The 16,969-nt window shown below is 29.5% G+C and overlaps 1 protein-coding gene and 1 pseudogene across 1 annotated transcript in view; both read right to left on the reverse strand.

The window, feature by feature from the left end:
* Positions 1-16,969, reverse strand: part of LOC113373494 — a 298,841-nt gene that overhangs the window by 265,681 nt on the left and 16,191 nt on the right. The gene's annotated exons all lie outside the window — the stretch shown is intronic.
* On the reverse strand, positions 2,843-4,037 carry LOC113373033 (annotated as a pseudogene).

The raw sequence follows: 16,969 nt of genomic DNA on the forward strand, positions 1-16,969 counted from the left end.
ATATATAGCAAGATGATACATCTGGAGTGCACTGTAAATGTTTAAAACTGAAATTTTTATCGGAATAGTGATAGCAAAAATTCAATACTGAATACGTTGTAATGTTTTTACGTTCAATCACATTGGGAAAATATTATTTCAAAATATAATTCTTTGAAAACCGATCAACTTTAATCAATTTTAATTTAAATGGAATTCTATTCGGAGTGTCTATTTTCTAAAATTAACTATTCAGAGTTTATTTTAAATTATTGTTACATTTTATGAAAACATGTGTGCAACATAATTTTATTTTTAATTATAACAAATCATTTTAAAAATTTCATTAAATTGAAATCATTGGGCATGAAATATTTCGCTGAAAGCAATACATATGATTGTAGACATTGTTTTTGAACCGTTCTATATGTTTAAATTCCATATAAATTTTAAACATTATTTTAATAACCGCGCACACGCAGTAAAAAATGCAAAAAAATGATGCCACAAAATCGTATTAATAAATTTTCAATATAATCGTATTTATTGAATTATTTCTACCCATGCACATTGTTTCAGAACATAAACTATTAAATCATATGCAAATACATTCCAGTTTTACGCTAATAAAATTTCAGAAATTTAATAGTTTGTTCATATATTCTGTGCTTCGATGAATTTCGATATTATCATTGAATGTATATACAGTTAAATCATCAATCAAGCGTTAATTGCGATACGTGAATTTGGTTTAGTACAATTTATATTACAATTAACATTTATTGGTTCAACGAATCGAGTGTATTGGGATGAACAAGTAAGAGGATGTCATATGCCCGTTTGTTTATAAATTAACAAAAGAAATGACAAAGCGAAATTTAATTAGACATATTTTAAAATACATATACTCAAAATAACCTTTGCCATGAATTTAATATATACCTATAACTTCAATAACATCATGTCACTAATTATTTGTTAATGTAGGTACTATTATTACGTTTATTATAAAGGCGATTGTTTACGTACCTCGACGTTCATTAGAAAACGGAACTTTTCTATTAAATAAATATAAATATTTATGGAAATAAGGTTTAGTTTGCCCAGTAAAAGGTGAAGAAGATATTTCCTGATGATATTATGTACTAATTTCACGTGAGATCAGAAAAAATCGGAGTTTCAAAAGTAACTTAGCCACTAATAAACATTTTCTATATTCGAAATACTGAACTAATTTTCCAACAACAAATGGTTTTCCATCATTTTGAAGCATATATTTTTTTCCAAAATGTATAAAAAAACTTTTAACCCTTGAATTGTACAAACGCTTTTTGCTTATAATATGCTCCCATGGTATAAAGCTAAATATTCATAAATTGACATCATTCAGTGTATATGCAGCCTATTGAAATGTAAATAAATAAACAATACATCGCCAAATCAAAATCATCGCCCGTATGTACTCGCGAATCTGCAATAGAATAGATTACCATTTCTATAGCGAATAAACGAATTGTATAGTTACAAAATTATCAAACAATATATAATTAAAATATTGAAATAATTATATTCCAAAACCACCATGCCAAATCATGTGTATCGCATCAAGTCACAAAAATAGCTAAATGTAAATTATTGCAAATGCTAATTATTGTTTACTATAATTTGGAATTGGATTGCAATTATGCATTCGTATTTTAATTTCTAATACAAAAATTCCACACATCATTATTTGCGCTGTATGCCGGTAGCAGAATTATATTAGTTTAGGTGTACTGTAATTTAGGTGTAATATACATAAAATTATTATTAAACTAGGTATTAACAGTCAATTTTATTTGAATGTAAAATTGTAATGAAAATTAAATCAGATTATTCACAATTAATACCTTGTTATTACGATTGCAATAAATATTATGCGAATAGTAATTCATTATTGTAAAATAGATTACAATACATTCTGTAAAAAATGGAGTAGGATTTGAAATCTTTTTTGGCATATATTTACATATTACTGCATATTGAAAGCAAGAGCTGATTAAACTTTACAGAAATATAAACTTCTTAAAAACGCGCCAGAAGCAGAAAGAAAACCGTCAAAAAAAATAAGAAAGCACAATCTTTTAATTTTTAAATATTAATTATCTTAATATTATTAATATTATAATTTGTTTTTATTCCCTTTGTTTAACCTCGTCTTTTTCCAATAATTTTTCCAGTTTTATTTTTTTCTCTTATATTTTATTGTGATTCCATGTTGTATTTTTCTGTTTACCCCAATCAATTTTTTCCGTAACGTCTTAATAATTGCTAAAGTGTCTTTTGAGATCTTGACATTAATCGCATTTTATATAACCGCGCGAATGTTATCTTTTAATTACTTTATAAATTACTGCTCTTGTTGAGATGATAAAAATATAAGATGTGAGAATGAAAATTGTATAAACACTACATTTTTAAAATGTGATATATTTATCTCTGTGTTCTACATTATCTGTTTATATTGTAGAAAAAGGTTTGTTTTTTTACAATAAAGTAAAAGTAATAATTATGTTTGTGCTATCATAACCATTAATATCATAGTTTATAAGGGTCAACTTTATAAGAGCAAAGATTGTTCACAAAGTGTGAATAAAAATCTGTAATTGCAAAATCATGTGATTTTTCAAATATTAAATAAAAACAATTTCTTTACAAAAAATAATATTAAACATACATAATTATTTTATCAGAATCAATAGCAATATCTGATTTTACTAACATATATCTCTTATCAAAATCGACAAATATATTTAAAACAGATAAATGTCTAGTCTATTTACAAATAAATATAAGTTAAAATTCTAAGAATGAATGAAATTTCTTATGATATGCTTGACAAGAGTGGAAATGGATTCTGCTTGCTAACAACTAATTTCTGATGTTGATAAGATATATATCCTTTAATTTTGCCCTCATGTATCAAATTAGCAACAATACATTGAGTTTCATCAACATCAACATCAGATTGGCCAACTAAATGCAGTGCGTCTTGCAAACTTTGTACAGGTATTTGATGTGTTTGTAAAATCAAATAAACTTTTTTGAATAAATTTCTGTATGCAATTACTTTAAGTTTAGCTACAATTAAATATACACCGCTACTTATAAAAAATCTTTCATGGTCTTTAATAACTTTATCTAACTGCTTTATATCGCCTTCTCTTACTGCAGTCGCAACTTCCCAAAATGGTAAAAGATCATATTTTTCTAATACTTGTCTAGTCGGTAAATGTCCCAGAAGCATTTTTACGGGTGCTAAATATATTAAAATAAGTCTTTTGTTTTGCTTAGCTTCTCGATGACATCGTTCGAAAGCATAACTCAGATATTCATCAGCCATTTTATAATCTGAATCGAACATGGCTTTGCGACCAACAAAATATTTATAAGTTATTTGTTGTGCTAACGGAAACTGGTCTTTAAAAGACGATGACTCGATAGCTCTTATAAGAGGTTTGCATAAATGCAATTTATTAATTCTGAAGTAAACTTTGAACAATTGGTTTACCAATAATAACATGCCTAAACGCTTTGTGTCTCTGTCTGATGAGCGGTTATCAGCAGCGCATACTCTGAAACAACCCATTAGACACTCAGCTGCTTTTTCGAGTAATGGACCAGGGGCTCCAGCTTCACAACGAGTAGCTAGTAAACGCAAGTCCAGACAAATCGTGTACATCATAGGCAACATCCAGTTCTCTTCTTTCTTCTGCGCTTGCAACATTTGGTGAATGCTGTTGTCATGGTGCTTTGTGTGTTATAAGCGCTTGAATATTTCCTTGGCCTAACAAAGTAGCAGATTTCAAGTGTAGAATTACAATTTCATCTAAAGGCGGGGAAAGAATGCGTTCCACTGAATTTTCAGGTTTCGATACATGTAAAGTTGTGTTTTGAGCATGTTTATCTCTCAAACTTAATAATTCTGCAAGAACGTATCCATCCTGATCATTCCAGGCACGTTCTACAATTTGTAAGTATTGATGAATTGTAGTCATTGTGATATTTGAGACGCAGTTATTTTTTAGGTTATAAGCCGAGCTTTGAAGCGAAAATAGACACTACATTACTTAAATTACTATATATCAGCTTGAATAAACTATTTTACGCTTAACACCCAGTTTAAAATACGCAACTTGTATTTATGTGTATTGTCAAACCTCAAAATTGACAAACCTCACATAATAATTGTATACTCCACTTCCATACTCCATTATAAAACAGAATGGCCAACAAGATAATAACGAAACTTTCTGAGCAACTGAGTGGCCTTTCCTGTCATCTAGCGGCAAGAAGCACAACTCTGCCGCAAATATGCTTCTAAATGGTGTGGATCATGAGAAGAAAGGAAGTTCACAACGGGAAGCGCACCAACGGTATCAATTTAAATTTTTATTTCCGCAAAATTTAATGTATAAACTTAAGTTTTATATTTTAAAATGATTCCAAAACTTATCAGGAATCAATATTAAAGCGGTTCTTCCATGTGGTGTAAGTCAATTTTTTTAATGTAAAGTTTTAAGTTAAAGTTTTTTTGTAAAGTAACAAAACATGTCAAACAGTATGTTGAAAATTTGGTATTCTCGGTGCATCTATCTTATTTTGATGTGTATTTTTCTATGATGTATAATGCTTGTTTTTTTGTTCTAAAAACTGTGAAAAGCTTTGAATTTGCTATGCAATCAGAAGTTTCACACGTAAAAAAATAAAAATATTCTTACAATTTCGAATGGTACAATAATGATACGATATTGTTAGTATATGTATTTTTAATCAGGTAGTATATGTATTTTTTTTAATCAATTTTAAAAGAACAAATGCAAACACGCATATGTATATGTGTGCATATTGAGGGAGCAATTTTTCTCTTCTCTCAAGAAAAAAAACTAACTTTTAAGCAGAAATTGACAAAGTAATAGAAAAGTAAGAAAGCAACTGCAAGTTATTTTAAGTCAACTGTTTATAACTTGAAGTTAATTAGGAATGACTAATAACTCCAATTTTAAAATATTATGAATAGCTCAATATGATTACAAAATGTTCATGAATTGATTCTTGAAAGTATCCATCAAGCAAGATTTCGGTAACATCATATTTCATAAATTGGCAAGCGTCCATACTATCTGCACAATAATATTGAGGAATACCATACATTTTACAGTATGGATAATAAATAATAATATCAATAATATGCTTCATTGGTGATTAATATAAAATAAAATATATGCTGTACAATTTATAGTATCTGACGAATTGTTATAAATGGTTTTGCAATAGTGCATACAGGGTTCATACAATTTCAATCATTAACTAATAGTAAATTATTAACACAAAATAGTATAAATGGCTAGTAACATAAACTGATTATCAATGAAAAATCAGTATTAAAGTAACAATAAATTCAATAAATATACCAAGCATTATTAAGCATTATTAAGTCACACACATAATTAATAATAAAATATAAACTAATTAAAAAAACCTAGACTAAGTGCATGCAAAATCTAGAAATTTTGAGGTTATTGAATTCCACAATCGATAATCTCGACAGACTATTAAATCAACACATAATTTTTAAAACATTATTATATTTCTTTTATCAAAACATAAATTTCAAAACACAAACAACCATCTTAATCCTTGTAATGAATCCATGTCAGATCTCAAAGAACGCTTTCCACCATACATAAATCATTTTTTGGCAGCTAAAGTTTATGAGAAAAGTTGCTCACGAAACTCATTCTTTCTATATAATTTATGTGCCTCCATCATAAAATATATGAGATAGGTAGCACTTTGTTTTCTTAGGGGTTCATTATTCTTTCAAGAAAGATCGAAACACTGTATTACAAGTCTATCTGACGGGAAACAACCCCTTTGGCCATGGAATAATAATTGATATATTAATTCAGTGAAAATAAATACAGTTTTAGGGAAAGAACCCTTCGAAAACCTTGTTATTCAAAATAAGGTAGGATGATCGATAACTATACTAACTATAATATCTATAGCTATGCATGCAAAGTTACATTAAAATAGTCAAAAAGAATTTAACAACTTTTTACGCAGAAACAGCCCAGTCAGTCTTTACCAAAGACTAAAACATGGTGATCCATGGACAGCACTCGAACACAAAGGTACTCGAGCCGATGTCGTCCATGGACGACACTCGTAGCAAAAGGGTTCAATTTGTTTATGAGAAAAAAAGAAAAATTAATTAGAACACTCGAATGATTTCAAAAACACAAAGATTACAAAATCTATCGTTTTTGTTGCCAGCACACGCAATCATCTTACAAAGAAACACCGACTAGTCTGCACATCATGTGCCAATTCGTTTCCCATTGCGAATTGATAAATAGACTCACGTATATAGTAAATTCTATATGAACGGTTTTATTGGACGAACTGAGCGGTTTAAATTCGATAATAGTTCAGACGTGGGGTCATCGAGTTTTTTTTTATATAACAAGGGGCATTGTTAAGGCTGCGCCCGCCTACGAACTTCTCCTTAAGGAAATTCTGGCAAAGGTCGGAATATTTGATTCCAGGGCGGCGTATAAATCAATTTAACTGCGTGTTAATGCTGGTCGAGAGTGGCTTATTTTTTATCCGCAAACAATGGAGAACAGTTTTATTTCGCCAATTCTGTGCAAGGTCAGACTGAAATGGTTTAAGAAAGAAATTTATTACGGATGGTATTATAATTCAATATTTATGAATAGCCCATATTTTGTAGAAGGGGATTAATATGTTTTAAAAACTCGAGCGTATTTTACACAAATGTAAGACCAAATCTTTACATAAGATATGAAAAAAAATACAATTAAAAATATCTCGTGTTGAAAAAATATATGCAACATGGGCTTGCCCAAACGTGAGTGGTTAGAGTGATTGGATGTGATCAGAGGTTCCGGATTTGACACCCTTTAGTTATGAAACTGAATAAAATTATTTAGTATTGTGTTGTCCGTTTTTGTGATCTTTCAAGCATCATCATCTTCCTTTCATAACACTCTCGTTTTATTAGCAAAAAACTGAATCATGTACAATTTGACACCATCGTTAAATTGTCTATTATTTTTAGAGTTTTGTAAAGATCAATCCAGAAGATACTCAGAAGGTACAAGGTAAGAACAGTATGATGGATATGGCAAAACATCCCAAATCTGCTCCAATAATTTTTGCCGGGTGGTCAAAGAAATGTGATGTCAATTATATCGGGCATTAAATCACCGTTCCGATTTGCCAATTTCATAGCCGTGGGTAATATTATTTGAACTACATCAGCAAACCTAAAAATTTAATTATTATTTGCCAACCTAATATATTCGACAATAATATTGCTAACGAATGCCTTGGGCAATTAATTTTTAAGCAGCAAAAGAAGTTGAAAGTGATAATAATTGTAATAAAACAACCCTATTACTAACATAAGTAAGAAACCAAAAGTTCAAATTCTAAAAGAAAAGTATTGTATATAAATATGGATACGATAAAAAGGGCCTTGAGCTATTATAAACCAGAAAAGTAAGAAGGAATTGTTCCAGTATAAAAATATAAAAAATAATTGTAGTAAAACAATTCTATTTTCATAATAAATCATGAAGTATGAATTTAACCTCAATTTTAATAAGAATACGATTATGAATGCCTTGATCAACCGATTTTAAAGAGCTGACTTTTTATCGGTGCAGCAATGCCGGGCAAGGGCTATTTTCACTTGGAAATATATTGCTATCTATATTTCCAAGTGAAAATCGTTGTCACTGCTGCCTGACAACAGGCTGCTCGAAGTGGGTATCGAACCCGGGACCTCTGATTCAGATCCCGTCGCTCTTAACCGCTTACCTACGGGCGAGCCCTATGAAATATGAGAAATATATTACAATCATTTTATCAAAATGAAGACTTCTTATCGCGGATAAATAACCGCAATAAAACAGTTCCATTCCCATAATAAATTAGAGAGCATAAAAGTTTTCTACCCTAATTCGTTTCGGAAGGGCGGAAGGGCGTTCAAACATTGTTTCCGCATTCGAGAATCGTTGATGTGTGCCAGAAGCGATGTATTACATACATCACACATTGTCAGATAAGCACTTTACAAAGCAGTTCGGAACGTGTTTAGAAATATTTAGTATACATAAAACCTCAGCGATTCATAACGAGATGCTGCTTGACGCTTACGAGGAGAGATTTACAGGGCTGGGCGGGAAAAATATTTGAAAAAAATATTGTTTAGATTATTCTAACCGAGATCCCGTGGTTAAAACATCAGAGGGACTTCAATCAGAGGTTCCAGGTTCGATATTTCCCTCGGACTGCCTGATATTAAGTAGTAGTGGACATCGGTACACACTTAGAGATATAGATAGCAATATGTTTCCAAGTGAGAATAACCCTTACCCGGCATTATCTCAATAAAAAAGCATCACTAAAACATGAATTGTAATAATAAAATACATTTCATAGACATGGGATAACTGTTTGGGTGCCATCTCTAAAACAGTCAGTAAAGTCAAACCATCACATTACAGGACCTTTTTTCTGATTGCAGTTCAAAAATATATAAAGAAAACAAATGGTTTGGTATGTAAGAGTCCATGGAATGCTTTTTTCTTAGCTATGTATGAAGAAGCCTTTTAGAAGGCAGCCAAAGTTTGATCTATCTCCGATGAATTTTATTATTGAAAATTCTCTAATAATAAGTAATGATTTTTTATTAGATGCATCAATGCCGGGTCGGGACTATTTTCATTTAGAAATAAATCACCGTCTATATTTTAATGTGAAAACAGATTTTCACTACTGTGTGTTAGACATTTCATTTACTTTTCCGAATAGTAGATACGTGCGTTTCAAATGTATTGGCGTACCATGAAAATTTAATGAAAATTTATAGCCAATATTTACGCAAAGAGTATTAAAATTTACACATTTCATTCTAAAGGTCATGTAAATTTTTTGGCAGGTCTTAAAGATATCATATACAAAGAAACCATTACAGCACAGTCGCCATTACATTGGCTTTTCTCATTATTTTCTCGTTTTCATACATACAATGTGATAAATATTTATTATAATTAATGTTTGTAGACATTGCAAGTAGGTGATATATTCATTATAGCAGCATTTAAAAAAATAATACGTATTTAAAAAAAGTTTATTTGATCTAAAAACGTGAAAATTTAATTTTTGATAAAAAAAATTCAAGCTGGATTGTGTAGTAATATTCCTTCGCTCTCGGTTATCCCATATCGAAATTTTGTGGGAAAAATTTGATTTATTCACCCCTGGTTCTATTTTTCGGCCACGGTCGTGCCGAAAGGTTCGATCAATATTTTATATAAGCCTGTTCCTCATGACGTCAAAACTCAGGGCATCAGCCTGGAAGTTTACATCGTGGGCATTTTATTTTTACAATCTCTATTTGAGTAAAACATTTGCAATACGTAAAACTTTTAAAATATATATACTTGATGTGCATAGTAACTTATAATTGGATCAAAAGAGAGATCATTGATTTTACACAACAGTAAAATTATACTTCTGCTGGAAATGTCTGTTTTTAATAAAGAAGGTAAAGATTCGGTTCAAAACAAAATTAGAAAAATTTAGAATAAAAAATAACTCGTTTCACATCTAAAAAATTTAACCATTTTAGAGTATTAAAAAATCAACCCTTTTGAGTGCAATTTTTAAACAAATAATTTTTAAAAATACTGATTTTGTTAACAAATAAACAGAATTATTCTAATAAAAACAAAATTCTGACTCATAGCACTTGAAAATTATTAACTATCTAGTTTAAACAAAATGTGATTTTTAAAAAACGGATTTAAAAGAAGGGTAGATTCCTGACACCGTGAGATGCATTCCAGTTTCATAAATTTAATAACTTTGAAATTTTAGATAATTAAGAATCAGGACATAAATTAAAATAAAATTACATTTCAACAAAATTTAAGTTTAAATAGCGGATAATTTTTACATGAATTCCACATGTTCTTTCAAAGAAATGTTTATAGGTATGCTATAGTAGTCATTTTTTCGACGTAGATGAAACTGACATTTCCAATAATGATTTTTATTAATTTTCCATTGTTGTACAGCAATATTTCGAGAGAGAGTAGAATATTATCATTTACCTTTTTATCCCACGTCAATCAACTTATAACATCTGTGAGTGAAAGGCTCACAGGATAAAGCTTAAGGTGCTTTATTTTTACGTTAAAAGATTGTATTCAAAATAACTTATTACATTTTTGACTACTTCTCTTGTTTCAAGATTTCCACAGAGCCCAAATTTTCCATGGAAAATTCTAAATTAGTGATCGAATTCTAAATTAGGTGTCAAAGATAATATTTAAATACATTTTAAACACAATTGCTGTACACGTATTCAATAAAAGTACAGTTTCAATTGAGCTGCTTTTGTCAGTGAAAATTTTATATCGCCGAATACGTGATGTACGTACATAAAACTGGACCATTTTTTTATATTTGGCAATACGAAGCACAGGAATAAGGAGTTTTGTTGGAAGTTTTCCAAAAGGAAGCACAAAATTGATAGGTCAAGATAGTTTAGTATGCAATTGCTACCAAAGTTTATAAATCAATATTATGTTCTTGAAATTTTAGTCTGTAAATGTCTTAATCTTCATAAATGTAAGTTAATTATTGTTATAGCTTACGTAGGCAGCTCATTTAAAATCATTAAATTTAAAGTAAATGCTTAACGTAAAGTATACCGAGTGAAAGAAACAATGTTTGAAAATTTTCAAAAAAAAAATCATTTTGGAATACCTATTATTATGCAAAGATTTTGAAATAAAAATTTTCAAATAAATTGTCTCCAATTAAATATTTGACATAAAAATCATCTTCAATATTTTGTTTTAAGACTCTAAATAGTGAATCCCTAAAAATGATCAGAACTAACCTTTACATGAACTTTTGTGAAATGTATCGAATGTGTACATTTAAGCAAATTTGCTCTACAATGAAAACAAGATGTTTAATTCATATTTTTTTTATGATTGTATTTATATAACTGTAAAGCAATGTTATTTTTCATTTTTGCCTTAAGATAAAAATCAATAGAAATAAGGTGAGTATGTAGTGGTGTCAGCAGATGCTTAGAGTTTGCAATTTCACCATCTATGCGATAAAGGGCGAACCGGCACAGAATCCGGGTTCGAATCATCACTGACAAAATATAAATATATATTAAAATTATAAAGAAAATTTAACATAAAGTGGTAAATTTAAACTCATACAAAGGTAAAAAATAAAATTACGAAAGTAAATCTGCATTTTAAAGACCAAAGAAAAGTAATATCAAATGGAACGTAAGTTAGCTATTTTTGTTTAAGTTTTAGCTAAAATCTTGAACCGGCATGAGTTTGCTAAGAGTGTCGTCCATGGACGACATCCACTCCTCTACATGTATCCGCATGACACACTATGTGTACGAGTTTCGTCTATAGAAAATATTTTCCCTATAATTGACTTTATGAATTTTACGTAAAGCTCATTGGCTTTTGTAACAAAGATACTTAGTTAATAGGTATATAGTAGCTATAAAATAAAGTGTCAATTCCCAAAAATTGTTTTTTTTTTTTAAGTTTTCTTCAACCCTTCTAAAGTCCGCTACATCATTTATCCGTGTTTACAAAATCGTTGACACGGATTCAGCTGTTAGTAGTTGCCCCAGGGATCATTAAACTGTTCGGTAATAAAGTGCCGTGTAATATCGTAAATGCTCTATTTCAGTGTACAATTACATTCTCGGATTCTCACAAGAATCACACATTCCGGTGGAGAATTAATTTTTTGCAAATCAAATAGTATTTTCGAATAATCGAAATATGGTTAAGCTATCGCAGAAACCGAAATTGAGTGATAACACTTAAAAAAATACATAAGATATTCATGAACCCTATTATCGAATAGGTAAGTATGGCCTCTTATGTTATTACATGTTTATATATACTTATTAGTGATTATTTGAGAATAAACTTTTCATTCTTACTAAAACTTTTGGAACATTTTAAGAGCTCATTTACTACAGAACAATATTCTAACAACTTTAAGAAATAATAAAACTATTTAAAAACCAATATAAAAATTTAATTAGACATTTTAAGAATAAAATGTTACATCTTGTACACCAAAAACCTGCCTTCGGACAGAGTGACGACGAGAGTGAATAAGTAACAAATCAGCAATTTTTCTTCATTCTCATTCATATTTAGTAATTTAAAATTTTATTTTTACCCCAATTACCCTAAATTATATATATTTATAAGGTATCTTAATATCCCTTAAATACATACATAGTATTCTAATCAAGTAATTCAAATAAAATTCAATCATTTCACATTTCTTGGACAAGTACTTTAATATTTGAACTTTTCAAAGCTAATGTTTTGATATAAAATGTTAAAACATTATTATGAATTTCAATTCATAATAATGAATAATTCATATTCAAACATCGATGATGATATTACGACATTCGTACGATATTACAATATTCGATTTTTGAACGATATTTGTACGATATCCGTACGATATTACGCTATTCGTACGAATATCGTAATATCGTACGAATATCGTAATATCGTACAAATATTGTAATATCGAACAAATATCGTAATATCGTACAAATATCGTAATATAGTAATATCGTATGAATATCTCAATTTCGTTCAAATATCGTAATATCGTACAAATTTCTGATCTGAAAATTGAATTTTTAAATATAGATATTTCTAGAAGTTATGGAATCCTAATTTGAATTTTAATATAAATGGTTGCGGATTATTAACTTCCCGAAGGAGAAGTTTATGTTTTCATCAAAAAATTCGATTCGCAAATTTTATGTTTTCTCGACGTTTCAAGCCATTCTGAATCGAATGAGACCAAATTTGGAAAAAAGTATGTGTGTGTGTATGTGTGTGTGTGTGAACAGATTTTTTACGCTTTAAGCTTGACATATACATAGCCTACACTTTTTCCAATAAGTTTCTGTACCTATATATTACTAGTTAATTGGAATTACATCGCTTTCGATTTAAGCAGAATCAGTACAGCCTTATTCCGCGGTAAGGCATCCGTTTTGAAATTCAACCCAGTCTCATCATTACAAACGAGGTTCACGAGGGAACAGGAGCGACCGCGACCGCCAAGGTCTTGCTTCAATAACCAGACTACTCATTTCGGAATTACATTTACGTCGTGCTAAGCTAAGATACAGATAAATGGAGCAACTGGGAAATGTGAGATACGAAATGAATTGCTGTATTAGGTTTTGGATTATCTTGCAGGTCTTTGCTCTTTACTAGGGTAATACATATTTAAATGATCATTGAGTACTTTCAAGTATTCGATTATGATTATTGTGTTCAGTGAAAAATTTTTGTAAGAAATATATATTTGTTCAAATGAAACTTAATTAGAAGTTTCTCGTTTATACGTTATTGGCCCAACTTCATAATAAATTTACACATGCATGTTATGGATGAATAGATTGCAAGGTTTTTGTGAGTCAACCACTAAACCTAGTCAAATGGGTCTGAAAAGTCTTCCCTTTAAGAAGTTAAATAAAGAAAAACAATTGTTTTATATATCGTAATATAATAGACAAATCTAAGTAATATGAAAACAAAAATATAAAACTTTTCAATTTATTGTCATGTTCGCATCGCTGAGTTATCATTTGACATAGTTAGAATTCTATTCGAAAACTCTAGCAATTTCGATTCGTACTTTACTTTGAATGTACGCAAAATAACTCTTAGGAATAACTCGTTGACAAACTAACTTATAACTGAATCACAATGCCTAACTCTGGAATAGATTTTATTCGTAAGTTGCATATATCATGGGAATCTATTTAAACTATGTTGGTGCAGAGTTTTGAAATAAAGTTACCGATTGCGCAAATAGAAAATTTTAATTTTTATGTATTTATATATATATATATATATATATATGAATACATATTTCATCAATGCACTGAAAGGGCAATAGCACATAATATCTCAAGTAATTGGGGTCGATGCTAATCGAACCGATAATCAGTAAAAATTATTTCTTAATATGAGGTCGGCAAGTAAAAAACAATGAAATGCTATGACTACTTTTATAACAAAAAGTGAAACTTGTATGTTAAAGGGTTTGAACAAAAATCAACCCAAGAGCATGTAAAGTACTTGGGGATGTCCCTGGGCAAGAAACTAAACTGAGGTGCAAATCCAATAAAAAGCTAGAACAATTAGAACACTTCCGAAGGCCGATGAATTGGCTTTTCGGAAGTAGATTAAACGTACCTATATGTAATAAAATAATAAAGTCATTCTTAAACCAGTCTGTCAGCTGAAGTCAGCAATTCGGAAATAATATGTTTTCAAAATAAAGTACTTTGGCAATCAATTGATGTGTATATTATAAGTATGGAAATATACATTTTAATGTTTGTTTAAATGTTTTTGTGAGCAATTATAATAAATTTAAAATAATTAAAATATATTTTAGTACACTTCATATATGATAAAACCAATTCTTTTTATTGCATTATTTTGTAGTATAATGTATCCTGTCTTTAAACTGTACCCCAGTTATTAATATATATTTTATATTTTATAATAATGTGCTTTCAATAATAAAGCTCTACTCACTGATCTCCGACGAATATGTGGCGTCAAAATAAGAATGCAAATTTGTGACATCAAAATAACAATAATTTATTAATAATATATAATAATTAATAGTTTTTGTCAAAATAGAACAAAGTAACTGTTTCCAAAACTTGGGGTTTCAGGATAATTTTAATCTTCTTTTATCGATACGATTTAAACCGTGCCCTCCTGGTGTCCTCTTACAAAGGCGACATTTAGAATTTAGAAAATTGCTTCAGCAGCCAAGATTGGATTCTTGTAAGTGGAGATGAACAGAAAATATTACCCAATGTGGGTTCAAATAATCCCAAAAGTGCGATTCCCGAATTCATAAACGCTTTCATAGGAGTAATTCTCCGCAAAGCCACAGGAACGCGCAACTGCACTGCGGCTCTGACGTCATCGAAAGGAAATTGAATTTAGTTCCGGTATAACATCCGTTCTGTATTTAGTTTTGATCTCAGGTTGAAGCACGAAAGTTACCTGCCGCTTATTGCACGATTGCGCCACTCGATTCGCTTTGAAGTAGATCGGTTTTTAATTACATTTTATTTACACGGTTATTGCCGGTATCCTGAGACACGGGGATTTGTAATAGATATCACGTTTAGAACAAGAAAATGATATCGTGTTCAGTATTTTATCATCTATTATATTTAAATGCGAAATACAAATTACTAGTAGAGCAAGTACAAATTACACATGTGGCGGGAAAAGCTCATTCAGTAGCGTTCTTAACTCACACCATCAAAAACAACCATTATTATTTGTAATGTTGAATAATCGAATGATTTAGTAGTCACGAACTGTCAAAAAGCTATACCCTGGCTAAACCTAACCTTGTACTGGCTCAAATATCAAAAAAAAAACATTCTATCAGAAATCTTTCTATCTTAAAAAAAAGAGATAAAGCTATATTCTATTATTGCAATAAATTAGAATCATTTTATAATTTGACCCCGATGTGACTATTTATCATAATTAATAAATATATTTAGTTGTAGATTTGGGTGTGAAATAACTGAACAAGAATAGACCTACCAGTTGTATGTAATCAGTAATTTGCATGTCTAATGAATTTCATAAAAGTTGAAATTTGTAAATCTAAGAATATAATTCATTGGTAGCGCCCGTTGTCCTTACGTGATATTAATAGGAACAATTAATAAGAACAATTTGCATTTTAGTGCAAATTCTCAACCCGAAATGTAAATTTTTAACACACAATAAATTAATTCAAAGTGATCAGGCCACAATTATTTTAAATTTATTATAATTGCCTACAAAAACATTTAAACAAATATTAAAATGTATGTTTTCATAATTAGTTAGTCAATAACTAAACTAATAATAATAACAAATTATAAATCTATAGCAAACTTGTAAAATATTTATACAATAATTGCAAATCATATTTTGCAGTTTCAGTAATTATAATATGTGCGACTGCCAATTAATAGTCTCGCGTTTAATATTCAACGTGTATATAATTAAGGGCTGGTTTAATATGTAAAATGTAAATATGACCAGGTTATTATGCTAGATTAACATTGTAACTAAATAAAATATGAGATAGTAATTAGCTACTTTTGAAGACTAGGCCAGGCTCACATGATGAGCAAAGGGTAAAACAGAGCTTTTTGTGCTCTGTTATAAAACATACTACCAAAATTTATTAAATTAACTAATTATTCTAGGTACCTGAAATTTTGAATATAAAATCCATCTAAATAAACGATTAAATGTACTAGTGTTTCTGAAACTGTTCAATTTTTCCCGTGTTTGCATTCACCTTAAACATTCCCAAATATGACATTTAATAGAAATCACATAAACTTTTTAACTTCACAAAAAAGTTCCCGAATAATTTCTTTACTACATAGAATGTCGTGTCGTGGTATATGAAACATAAAATATTAATAGTTTGGTGTATTTTCCCTGCAGTCACGCTCTATTTTATGAAAAAAATCCGGGCTTAATTTGTAATCAATATTTAATACTGAATGACACGAGGAATGTAATCTCAAATAATCTAGACCAGTAATGAGAGAGATGAAAAATGTCTTATTGTATCGAAGCAGCATTTTATTAATTTCATATATTTATTAGTTATAGCAAATAGTCAAATCAGAATCAAACTATGCAATGAGAGCTAATAAGATTATATCTGCAATTCTAAAAATTATGTTTTTGAATTTTATTGACATTGTTATTAATTTTATTGGCAGTAAAAACACAAATAATAAATATGTTATTACTATTCT

Source organism: Ctenocephalides felis, unplaced genomic scaffold (assembly GCF_003426905.1).
Source record: "Ctenocephalides felis isolate EL2017-DRISC unplaced genomic scaffold, ASM342690v1 CF-g0.4_SCAFFOLD_01604, whole genome shotgun sequence".
Taxonomy (NCBI): Eukaryota; Metazoa; Arthropoda; class Insecta; order Siphonaptera; family Pulicidae; genus Ctenocephalides; species Ctenocephalides felis.